The 12,807-nt window shown below is 41.2% G+C and overlaps 1 protein-coding gene across 4 annotated transcripts in view; it reads right to left on the bottom strand.

Annotated features, from left to right (window-relative positions):
- The window catches only part of LOC121533712 (rab GTPase-activating protein 1-like), a 170,347-nt gene that overhangs the window by 84,574 nt on the left and 72,966 nt on the right, over positions 1 to 12,807 (bottom strand). The gene's annotated exons all lie outside the window — the stretch shown is intronic.

The raw sequence follows: 12,807 nt of genomic DNA, 5'->3' as shown, positions 1-12,807 counted from the left end.
TTCCTAATCTGAAATTACTAGGCTAATCTATCAGTCCATTTTCTATTAACTAGCCCCCTCCCCCATATTGTTTTCCCTCTGACTCTCTGCTCCCAGTCCGTTGCTCCGACCAATGACCAAGCCCAGCCATGCCTGCCCCTTAGTTACAGTTGCCAGGCATTTCAGTTAGTTGGGATCATCCTTCACCGGCAGACAGTGTAACAAGTGGCAGAAAATTGGGGAGGCAGGAGGTCAGTTTCAGAGGTAGCTGGTCTGTATACCATTGCAGAGTTCAGGGTCTAATAACCTCTTCAATACTGAAACACTAGGACACACAACAAAGCTTTTAAAGCAAATTGCACAAGCTCTAGAAAACTGAAAGCAGAGATTCCCAAGAAAAGAACAGAAGAGAAAGTGGCATGGTGAAGTGGATAACCTGCTGTCCTTCACCTTTTAGACTACTGGTGAAAAACGGTCACAACCAGAAGGCTATTGTACGTTAATTATTTCGCAGAGAGGGAGAAAAAGGGAGGGCTGTAAAAACAATGGTAGTAATCCCCTTCCCTGTCCCACCCCCTCTGAGCCTTTTGATCCCAGCCACTATGGCTATTGTGTTGGGACAAGCAGGCAGCCGCTGTCCAGCTCTTTGTTACGGCTGGGTAAATAAGGGCCATTGTAGTGTACAGTAGCTCACACCAACTGACTAACACTCAGAGAGAGCCGGAGGTAAGTGGGCCTGAGAGTAGGGATATCAGCTTCGAGCTGCTCAATACTTGTATAATCATCGACGCATTACAAAAACAAACCTGGAGTGACACACGGGAGAAAAAGTCAAGGTTGACCCAGTGCTGATGCTTCACAATAGGCGTTATGTGAAAAGGAGATTTTAATGAGAAATTACCATATACTCTCTACAAAAGGTTACATAGAATTAGGGATGGGCATTAGACCTTTTTTGACTGTTCGAGTATTCGCATGTTTTATTTTTCTTTGAGTCCTCGAACGAAAACGTAATATGTGCATTTACCTATATGCCACGTGTGCACAACCATGCTTAACTTGCTATAACCATTACAGATAACATTTTATTTAAGAAAAATTATTCTTCATTTTAGGAGACGCTCTTATCCAGAGTGACTTAGTTAATGAGTGTATACATTTTTCATACTGGCCCCCCGTGGGAAACGAACCCACAACCCTGGCGTTGCAAGCGCCATGCTCTACCAACTGAGCTAAATTGCCCAATATAGAATGTACAAAACATTAGGAAAACCTGCTCTTTCCATGACAGACTGACAAAGTGAATCCAGGTAAAAGCTATGATCCCTTATTGATGTCACTTGTCAAAAGCACTTCAAATCAGTGCAGACGAAGGGGAGGATACAGGTTAAAGAAGGATTTTTAAGCCTTGAGACAATTGAGACATGGATTGTGTATGTGTGCCATTCAGAGGGTGAATGGGCAAGACAAAAGATTTAAGTGACTTTGAACAGGGTATTGTAGTAGGTGCTAGGCTCACCTACTACGCTCACAGTTTCCTGTTTGTATCAACACCTTGTAGAGTCCATGCCCTGATGAATTGAGGCTGTTCTGAGGGCAAAAGGGGGTGCAACTCAACATTAGGAACACGTTCCTAATGTTTTGTGCACTCAGTGTATATTCAGTCAATAAAAAAAAGTGCCATTTAAGATTCATTAATTGAAACCGTATTATCAACTGGTTATATTATATCGTGGAACACAATCTTCAAAAAGGCCTCAGCAGTGGTGCTTGCTTGTACAGTGGGGGAAAAAAGTATTTAGTCAGCCACCAATTGTGCAAGTTCTCCCACTTAAAAAGATGAGAGAGGCCTGTAATTTTCATCATAGGTACACATCAACTATAACAGACAAATTAAGAAAAAAAAATCCAGAAAATCACATTGTAGGATTTTTAATGAATTTATTTGCAAATTATGGTGGAAAATAAGTATTTGGTCATCGACAAACAAGCAAGACTTCTGGCTCTCACAGACCTGTAACTTCTTCTTTAAGAGGCTCCCCTGTCCTCCACTCGTTACCTGTATTAATGGCACCTGTTTGAACTTGTTATCAGTATAAAAGACACCTGTCCACAACCTCAAACAGTCACACTCCAAACTCCACTATGGCCAAGACCAAAGAGTTGTCAAAGGACACCAGAAACAAAATTTTAGACCTGCGCCAGGCTGGGAAGACTGAATCTGCAATAGGTAAGCAGCTTGGTTTGAAGAAATCAACTGTGGGAGCAATTATTAGGAAATGGAAGACATACAAGACCACTGATAATCTCCCTCGATCTGGAGCTCCACGCAAGATCTCACCCCGTGGGGTCAAAATGATCACAAGAACGGTGAGCAAAAATCCCAGAACCACACGGGGGACCTAGTGAATGACCTGCAGAGAGCTGGGACCAAAGTAACAAAGCCTACCATCAGTAACACACTACGCCGCCAGGGACTCAAATCCTGCAGTGCCAGACGTGTCCCCCTGCTTAAGCCAGTACATGTCCAGGCCTGTCTGAAGTTTGCTAGAGTGCATTTGGATGATCCAGAAGAGGATCGAGAGAATGTCATATGGTCAGATGAAACCAAAATAGAACTTTTTGGTAAAAACTCAACTCGTCGTGTTTGGAGGACAAAGAATGCTGAGTTGCATCCAAAGAACACCATACCTACTGTGAAGTATGGGGGTGGAAACATCATGCTTTGGGGCTGTTTTTCTGCCAAGGGACCAGGACGACTGATCCGTGTAAAGGAAAGAATGAATGGGGCCATGTATCGTGAGATTTTGAGTGAAAACCTCCTTCCATCAGCAAGGGCATTGAAGATGAAACGTGGCTGGGTCTTTCAGCATGACAATGATCCCAAACACACCGCCCGGGCAACGAAGGAGTGGCTTCGTAAGAAGCATTTCAAGGTCCTGGAGTGGCCTAGCCAGTCTCCAGATCTCAAACCCATAGAAAATCTTTGGAGGGAGTTGAAAGTCTGTGTTGCCCAGCGACAGCCCCAAAACATCACTGCTCTAGAGGAGACCTGCATGGAGGAATGGGCCAAAATACCAGCAACAGTGTGTGAAAACCTTGTGAAGACTTACAGAAAACGTTTGACCTGTGTCATTGACAACAAAGGGCATATAACAAAGTATTGAGAAACTTTTGTTATTGACCAAATACTTATTTTCCACCATAATTTGCAAATAAAATCATTAAAAATCCTACAATGTGATTTTTTGGATTTTTTTCCCTCATTTTGTCTGTCATAGTTGACGTGTACCTATGATGAAAATTACAGGCCTCTCTCATCTTTTTAAGTGGGAGAACTTGCACAATTGGTGGCTGACTAAATACTTTTTTCCCCCACTGTATATGCCTTATGTTAGGAATCAAAAGGACCACGTAAAGGAAGGTTTAGTAATTAAACATGAACTGAAATCTAATTTTATTGGTCACATGCGACAAATACAACAGGTGTAGACTTAACAGTGAAATGCTTACTTACGAGCCCATTCCCAACCGTGCAGAGTTAAGAAGCAACACAAATATTTTATAAAGAAAAAAGGAAATAGTAACACAAAAACAATAACGAGGCTATATACAAGGAGTACCAGTACCGAGTCAACGTGCAGGGGTACCAGGTAGTTGAGGTAATTGAGGTAATACAGTATGTACATGCGGGTAGGGGTAAAAGTGACTAGGCAATCAAGATATACAATAAACAGAGTAGCAGCAACATATGTGAAGAGTGAAAGTGTGTCGTCAATATGCATGTGTGTGTGAGCGTATGTAGTGTGTGTGTGTTGGAGTGTCAGTGTAGTGTGTGAATAGAGTCAGTTCGAGGGTAAAACAATTAAGATAAATAATAAAGGGGGTCAATGTAAATTGTCTGGGTAGCCATTTGATTAACTTTTCAGCGGTCTTATGGCTTTGGGGTAGAAGCTGTTCAGGTGCCTTTTGGTCACAGACTTGGTGTTCCGGTACCGCTTGCCGTGAGGTAGCAAAGACAACAGTCTATGACTTGGGTGGCTGGAGTCTTTGACCATATTTTGGGCCTTCCTCTGACACCGCCTGGTATAGAGATCCTGGATGGCAGGGAGTTCGGCCCCAGTGATGCACAGGGCCGTACGCACTACCCTCTGTAGAGCCTAGCGGTTGGATGCCGAGCAGTTGCCATACCAAGCACTGATACAGCCAGAAAATATGCTCTCAATGGTGCAGCTGTAGACCCTTTTGAGGATTTGGGGGCCCATGACAAATCTTTTCAACCTCCTGAGGGGGAAGAGGCGTTGTCGTGCCCTCTTCACAACTGTGTTGGTGTGTTTGGACCATGATAGATCCTTAGTGATGTGGACACAGAGGAAGCTCAGGACCTGCTCTACCACAGTCCCGTTGATGTGAATGGGGGCGTGTTCAGCCCTTTGTTTCCTGTAGTCCACGATGAGCTCCTTTGTCTTGCCCACGTTGAGGGACAGGAGGTTGTTGTCCTGGCACCACACTGCCAGGTCTCTGACCTCCTCCCTATAGGCTGTCCCACTGTTGTGTTGTCGGCAAACTTAATGGTTGTGTTGGAGTTGTGTGCAGCCACGCAGTCGTGGGTGAACAGGGAGTACAGGAGTGAGCACACACCCCTGAGGGGCCCATGTGTTGAGGGTCAGCGTGGCAGATGTGTTGATGCCTACCCTCACCACCTGGGGGCAGCCCATCAGGAAGTCCAGGATCCAGTTGCAGAGGGAGGTGTTCAGTCCCAGGGTTCTTAGCATTGGAATGAGCTTGTAAGGCACCGAGCTGTTGAACGCTGAGCTGTAGTCAATGTACAGCATTCTCACGTAGGTGGTCCTTTTGTCCAGGTGGGAAAAGGCAGTGTGGAGTGCAATCGAGAATTTGTCATCTGTAGATATGTTGGGGCGGTATGTGAATTGGAGTGCGTCCAGGGTTTCAAAGCATTTCATGGAGTGCTACGAGGCAGGTTACCTTGGCGTTCTTAGGCACAGGGACTATGGTGGTTTGCTTGAAACATGTAGGTAATTACAGGTAGGTATAAATTGCCACATATACATATACACATATATATACACATATATATATACACACATATATATACACACACATACAGTGAGGGAAAAAAATATTTGATCCCCTGCTGATTTTGTACGTTTGCCCACTGACAAAGAAATGATCAGTCTATAGTTTTAATGGTAGGTTTATTTGAACAGTGAGAGAAAAAACAAAAAAATCCAGAAAAACGCATGTCAAAAATGTTATAAATTGATTTGCATTTTAATGAGGGAAATTAGTATTTGACCCCCTCTCAATCAGAAAGATTTCTGGCTCCCAGGTGTCTTTTATACAGGTAACGAGCTGAGATTAGGAGCACACTCTTAAAGGGAGTGCTCCTAATCTCAGTTTGTTACCTGTATAAAAGACACCTGTCCACAGAAGCAATCAATCAATCAGATTCCAAACTCTCCACCATGGCCAAGACCAAAGAGCTCTCCAAGGATGTCAGGGACAAGATTGTAGACCTACACAAGGCTGGAATGGGCTACAAAGACCACCGCCAAGCAGTTTGGTGAGAAGGTGACAACAGTTATGATTATTCGCAAATGGAAGAAACACAAAAGAACTGTCAATCTCCCTCGGCCTGGGGCTCCATGCAAGATCTCACCTCGTGGAGTTGCAATGATCATGAGAACGGTGAGGAATCAGCCCAAAACTACACGGGAGGATCTTGTCAATGATCAAGGCAGCTGGGACCATTGTCACCAAGAAAACAATTGGTAACACACTACGCCGTGAAGGACTGAAATCATGCAGCGCCCGCAAGGTCCCCCTGCTCAAGAAAGCACATATACAGGGCCGTCTGAAGTTTGCCAATGAACATCTGAATGATTCAGTGGAGAACTGGGTGAAAGTGTTGTGGTCAGATGAGACCAAAATTGAGCTCTTTGGCTTCAACTCAACTCGCCGTGTTTGGAGGAGGAGGAATGCTGCCTATGACCCCAAGAACAAAATCCCCACTGTCAAACATGGAGGTGGAAACATTATGCTTTGGGGGTGTTTTTCTGCTAAGGGGACAGGACAACTTCACCGCATCAAAGGGACGATGGACGGGGCCATGTACCGTCAAATCTTGCGAATAATCGCACCAACTGTTGCCACCTTCTCACCAAGCTGCTTGGCGATGGTCTTGTAGCCCATTCCAGCCTTGTGTAGGTCTACAATCTTGTCCCTGACATCCTTGGAGAGCTCTTTGGTCTTGGCCATGGTGGAGAGTTTGGAATCTGATTGATTGATTGCTTATGTGGACAGGTGTCTTTTATACAGGTAACAAACTGAGATTAGGAGCACTCCCTTTAAGAGTGTGCTCCTAATCTCAGCTCGTTACCTGTATAAAAGACACCTGGGAGCCAGAAATCTTTCTGATTGAGAGGGGGTCAAAATCTTATTTCCCTCATTAAAATGCAAATCAATTTATAACATTTTTGACATGCGTTTTTCTGGATTTTTTTGTTGATATTCTGTCTCTCACTGTTCAAATAAACCTACCATTAAAATTATAGACTGATCATTTCGTCAGTGGGCAAACGTACAAAATCAGCAGGGGATCAAATACTTCTTTCCCTCACTGTATATCCACAGTAAAACGAGTGCTATATCGACATAACCTGAAAGGCCGCTCAGCAAGGAAGAAGCCACTGCTCCAAAAAAAAGCCAGACTACGGTTTGCAACTGCACATGGGGACAAAGATCGTACTTTTTGGAGAAATGTTCTCTGGTCTGATGAAACAAAAATTGAACTGTTTGGCCATAATGACCATCGTTATGTTTGGAGGAAAAAGGGGAATGCTTGCAAGCTGAAGAACACCATCCCAACCGTCAAGCACAGGTGTGGCAGCATCGTGCTTTGCTGCAGGAGGGACTGGTGCACTTCACAAAATAGATGGCATCATGAGGAAGGAAAATTATGTGGATATATTGAAGCAAGATCTCAAGACATCAGTCAGGAAGTTAAAGCTTGGTCGCAAATGGGTCTTCCAAATGGACAATGACCCCAAGCATACTTCCAAAGTTGTGGCAAAATGGCTTAAGGACAACAAAGTCAAGGTATTGGAGTGGCCGTCACAAAGCCCTGACCTCAATCCTATAGAACATTTGTGGGCAGAACTGAAAAAGCGTGTGCGAGCAAGGAGGCCTACAAACCTGACTCAGTTACACCAGCTCTGTCAGCAGGAACGGCCAAAATGCACCCAACTTATTGTGGGAAGCTTGTGCAAGGCTACCTGAAACGTTTGACCCAAGTTAAACAATTTAAAGGCAATGCTACCAAATACTAATTGAGTGTATGTAAACTTCTGACCCATTGGGAATGTGATGAAATAAATAAAAAGCTGAAATAAATCATTCTCTCTACTATTATTCTGACATTTCACATTCTTAAAATAAAGTGGTGATCCTAACTGACCTAAAACAGGGAATATATACTAGGATTAAATGTCAGGAATTGTGAAAAACTGAGTTTAAATGTATTTGGCTAAGGTGTATGTAAACTTCCAACTTCAACTGTATGTACAGTGAGGAGAACAAGTATTTGATACACTGCCGATTTTGCAGGTTTTCCTACTTACAAAGCATGTAGAGGTCTGTCATTTTTATCATAGGTACACTTCAACTGTGAGAGACGGAATCTAAAACAAAAATCCAGAAAATCACATTGTATGATTTTTAAGTAATTAATTTGCATTTTATTGCATGACATAAGTATTTGATCACCTACCAACCAGTAAGAATTCCGGGACTCACAGACCTGTTAGTTTTTCTTTAAGAAGACCTCCTGTTCTCTACCCATTACCTGTATTAACTGCACCTGTTTGAACTCGTTACCTGTATAAAAGACACCTGTCCACACACTCAATCAAACAGACTCCAACCTCTCCACAATGGCCAAGACCAGAGAGCTGTGTAAGGACATCAGGGATACAATTGTAGACCTACACAAGGTTGGGATGGGCTACAGGACAATAGGCAAGCAGCTTGGTGAGAAGGCAACAACTGTTGGCGCAATTATTAGAAAATGGAAGAAGTTCAAGATGATGGTCAATCACCCTCGGTCTGGGGCTCCATGCAAGATCTCACTTTGTGGGGCATCAACGATCATGAGGAAGGTGAGGGATCAGCCCATAACTACACGGCAGGACCTGGTCAATGACCTGAAGAGAGCTGGGACCACAGTCTCAAAGAAAACCATTAGCAACACACTACGCCATCATGGATTAAAATCCTGCAGCGCACGCAAGTCCCCCTGCTCAAGCCAGCGCATGTCCAGGCCCATCTGAAGTTTGCCAATGACCATCTGGATGATCCAGAGGAGGAATGGGAGAAGGTCATGTGGTCTGATGAGACAAAAATAGAGCTTTTTGGTCTAAACTCCACTCGCCGTGTTTGGAGGAAGAAGAATGATGAGTACAACCCCAAGAACACCATCCCAACCGTGAAGCATGGAGGTGGAAACATCATTCTTTGGGGATGCTTTTCTGCAAAGGGGACAGGACGACTGCACCGTATTGAGGGGAGGATGGATGGGGCCATGTATCTCGAGATCTTGGCCAACAACCTCCTTCCCTCAGTAAGAGCATTGAAGATGGGTCGTGGCTGGGTCTTCCAACATGACAACGACTCGAAACACACAGCCAGGGCAACTAAGGAGTGGCTCCGTAAGAAGCATCTCAAGGTCCTGGAGTGGCCTAGCCAGTCTCCAGACCTGAACCCAATAAAACATCTTTGGAGGGAGCTGAAAGTCCGTATTGCCCAGCGACAGCCCTGAAACCTGAAGGATCTGGAGAAGGTCTGTATGGAGGAGTGGGCCAAAATCCCTGCTGAAGTGTGTGCAAACCTGGTCAAGACCTACAGGAAACGTATGATCTCTGTAATTGCAAACAAAGGTTTCTGTACCAAATATTAAGTTCTGCTTTTCTGATGTATCAAATACTTATGTCATGCAATAAAATGCAAATTAATTACTTAAAAATCATACAATGTGATTTTCTGGATTTTTGTTTTAGATTCCGTCTCTCACAGTTGAAGTGTACCTATGATAAAAATGACAGACCTCTACATGCTTTGTAAGTAGGAAAACCTACAAAATCGGCAGTGTATCAAATACTTGTTCTCCCCACTGTATATGTATGTGTATGTATATGTCTATACAGTGAGGGAAAAAAGTATTTGATTCCCTGATGATTTTGTACGTTTGCCCACTGACAAAGACATTATCAGTCTATAATTTTAATGGTAGATTTATTTGAACAGTGAGAGACAGAATAACAACAAAAAAATCAAGAAAAACGAATTGATGCGCGATCTCTAATATTAAGGAAGTCTTGAGGATTTGCAAGCCTGAGATAGAGTACCTCATGATAAGCTGTAGATCACACTATTTACCAAGAGATTCTTCATCTATATTTTTCTTAGCCATCTATTTACCACCACAAACCGATGCAGGCACTAAGACCGCACTCAACGAGCTGTATAAGGCCATAAGCAAACAAGAGAATGCAAACAAGAGAATGCATATTAATTGATAATGATGGAAAATAGGATATGCATAATAAAAAATAAAAAAATAGTTATATAGATATATATATATATAGAGGTGAAAGCATTGGAAATGCTTTTGGCGGTTAACCTGCTTCTGTTTTGTGGGTGGCACTGTGTGCTGTTTTCGATGGATGGGTCCTGGCCTCTCGGGGCCTTAGGGATACGGAGGGACGTGGGGGGGATGCTGATCACTGGGATGACGGCTCAACTTGGGATGGGGAGGGGCTTTAGCGGGGGAATTAGTGGAGAACAATTGAAGGGTTACTCCGTAGCAATGCAAATATCACGGTACAGCTATATGGACACTCAATCATTACGCTATTTTTTATTGGTAAATTTACAAACATATATAATGATAAATAGACTTGAAACTTGTATCTCATTATGGTGTATGGTGAAATAAGTATAGCCAGTTATAATTGTAATGGCTTAGCTGATAATAACAAAAGAAGAACAATATTTATATGGCTCAAAGAGAAGGAATATAATATCTATTGTATACAGGAAACTCATTCAACAATTCGAGATGAAGTAGCGTGGAAAAAAGAATGGGGGGAAATATACTTCTCCCATGGGCAAAGAAATTCAAAAGGGGTGATGATATTAATTAATAGTAATTTCGATCCGAATGTGCAAATTGTCCAAATAGATACGCAAGGTAGATGGATTATTTTAAATATGGTATTGGACCATAAACAGATATGGCTCATTAACCTTTACGGACCAAATAATGATGATCCACAATTCTTTGACAATATATATAATAAATTATCAAGCCTGCAAGCAACTCAAGACAATATTATTATGGTGGGGGATTATAATACTGTTTTAAATAGCTCAATGGACCGAAAAGGAAATCACACCACAAACAATCACCCACATGCTCTTAAGGAAATTGTGAATGTCATGGATACATTAGAACTAGTAGATATATGGAGGCTTAAATATGCTGATCTAGTGAGATATACATGGCGGAGACTGAATCAAGCTAGTCGTCTTGACTTCTTTCTTATCTCATTCGTTGGCACCAAAAGTAAAAAAAAAGTGTTGATAGGGGACAGAATGCGGTCGGACCATCATATAATAGGCATATACATTACTCTGACTGAATTTCCACGTGGGCGAGGATATTGGAAATTTAATCAAAGCCTATTAGATGATAATTTATTTATAATTAGAACAAAGGAATTTATAACTGACTTTTTCCAACATAACATAGGTACAGCGAATCCCCTCATTGTATGGGACACCTTTAAATGTGCCTTTAGAGGCCATGCAATTCAGTACTCATCTCGAAAACAAAAGCAATTTAGGTCAAAAGAGTTTATACTAAGAAAGGAAATAGAAAGTCTAACAGAACAGATAGATGGCAATAAAAACTGTAACATAGAGGCTCAGAATAAATTAGAGGAAAAACAAAAAGAAATGGAAAAACTTATTCAAGAAAGATCAAGTGTAATATATTATAAAAATAAAGCAAACTGGATGGAATATGGGGAAAAATGCACAAAATTCTTTTTTAATCTTCAACATAGGAATGCTACCAAAAAGAACTTAATGAAACTGGTTACAATTGACGGAGTCACCCATAATTCACCTAATGATATTTTGAAGGAAGAAACAAAGTATTTTAAGCATATGTTTTCTTTTCAGTCGCCTCCATCTCCTCTAACTGAAGCTAATTGTACAGAAAGACTCATGTGAAGGTGAAATTACAGAGGAGGAACTTCTGGATGCAATTAAAGACTTTAAGTCCGGGAAAACTCCAGGGTTGGATGGCATACCAATCGAGGTATACCAAACCTTTTTTGATATACTAAGAGGACCGTTATTAGCATGTTTTAACCACTCCTATGTAAATGGTAGATTATCTGACACTCAAGAAGAAGGTCTGATCTCATTATTACTGAAACAGGATACAAGTGGAAAATATAAAGATCCAGTCCATTTACAAAATTGGAGGCCCCTTACACTTCAGTGTTGTGATGCAAAAATCCTAGCAAAATGTATAGCGCATAGAATTAAAAAGGTATTGTCGGATATTATTCATTCTAATCAGACAGGTTTTTTACAAGGAAGATACATTGGAGATAATATAAGGCAAGTATTGGAAACAATAGAACACTATGGAAAATATGGGAAACCAGGCCTGCTATTCATAGCAGACTTGAAAAGGCATTTGATAAAGTTCGACTGGAATTTATATATAAATGCCTGGAGCATTTCAATTTTGGAGAATCTCTTATAAAATGGGTCAAAATCATGTATAGTAACCCTAGGTGTAAAATAGTAAATAATGGCTATTTCTCAGAAAGTTTCAAACTGTCAAGAGGAGTGAAACAAGGTTGTCCACTATCGGCATATCTATTTATTGTGGCCATCGAGATGTTAGCTATTAAAATCAGATCCAATAATAATATCAGAGGATTAGAAATACAGGGCTTAAAAACAAAGGTGTCATTGTACGCAGATGATTCATGTTTTCTTTTAGATCCACAACTAGAATCCCTCCACAGCCTCATAGAGGATCTAGATACATTTTCTAACCTCTCTGGATTAAAACCAAATTATGACAAAAGTACTATATTACGTATTGGATCACTAAAAAATACAATTTTTACATTACCATGTAGTTTACCAATAAAATGGTCTGATGGTGATGTGGATATACTCGGAATACATATCCCAAAGGAAATAAATGATCTCACTTCAATACATTTTAATAGAAAGTTAGCAAAAATAGATAAGATCTTACTACCATGGAAAGGAAAATACCTGTCAATTTGTGGAAAAATCACCCTGATTAACTCTTTAGTATTATCCCAGTTTACCTATTTGCTTATGGTCTTGCCTACGCCTAGCAAACAGTTTTTTAAATTATATGAGAAAAAAATATTCAATTTTATTTGGAACGGCAAGCCAGACAAAATTAAAAGAGCATATTTATATAATGAATATGAATTCGGAGGACAGAAATTATTAAATATTAAAGCATTAGACCTATCACTAAAATCTTCAGTCATCCAAAAGTTATACTTAAATCCGAACTGGTTCTCAAGCAAATTAGTAAGATTGTCTCACCCACTGTTCAAGAAAGGCCTTTTTCCCTTTATTCAGATTACAACCTCTCACTTTCAGTTATTTGAAAAGGAAATAATCTCCCAAATGTCACTATTTCTAAAACAAGCCATAGAAAGTTGGTTGCAATTTCAATTTAAT

The sequence above is a fragment of the Coregonus clupeaformis genome, chromosome 20 (assembly GCF_020615455.1).
Source record: "Coregonus clupeaformis isolate EN_2021a chromosome 20, ASM2061545v1, whole genome shotgun sequence".
Taxonomy (NCBI): domain Eukaryota; kingdom Metazoa; phylum Chordata; class Actinopteri; order Salmoniformes; family Salmonidae; genus Coregonus; species Coregonus clupeaformis.
The sequence above is the reverse complement of the archived record's forward strand: the minus strand, read 5'-3'. Positions and strand labels throughout refer to the sequence as shown.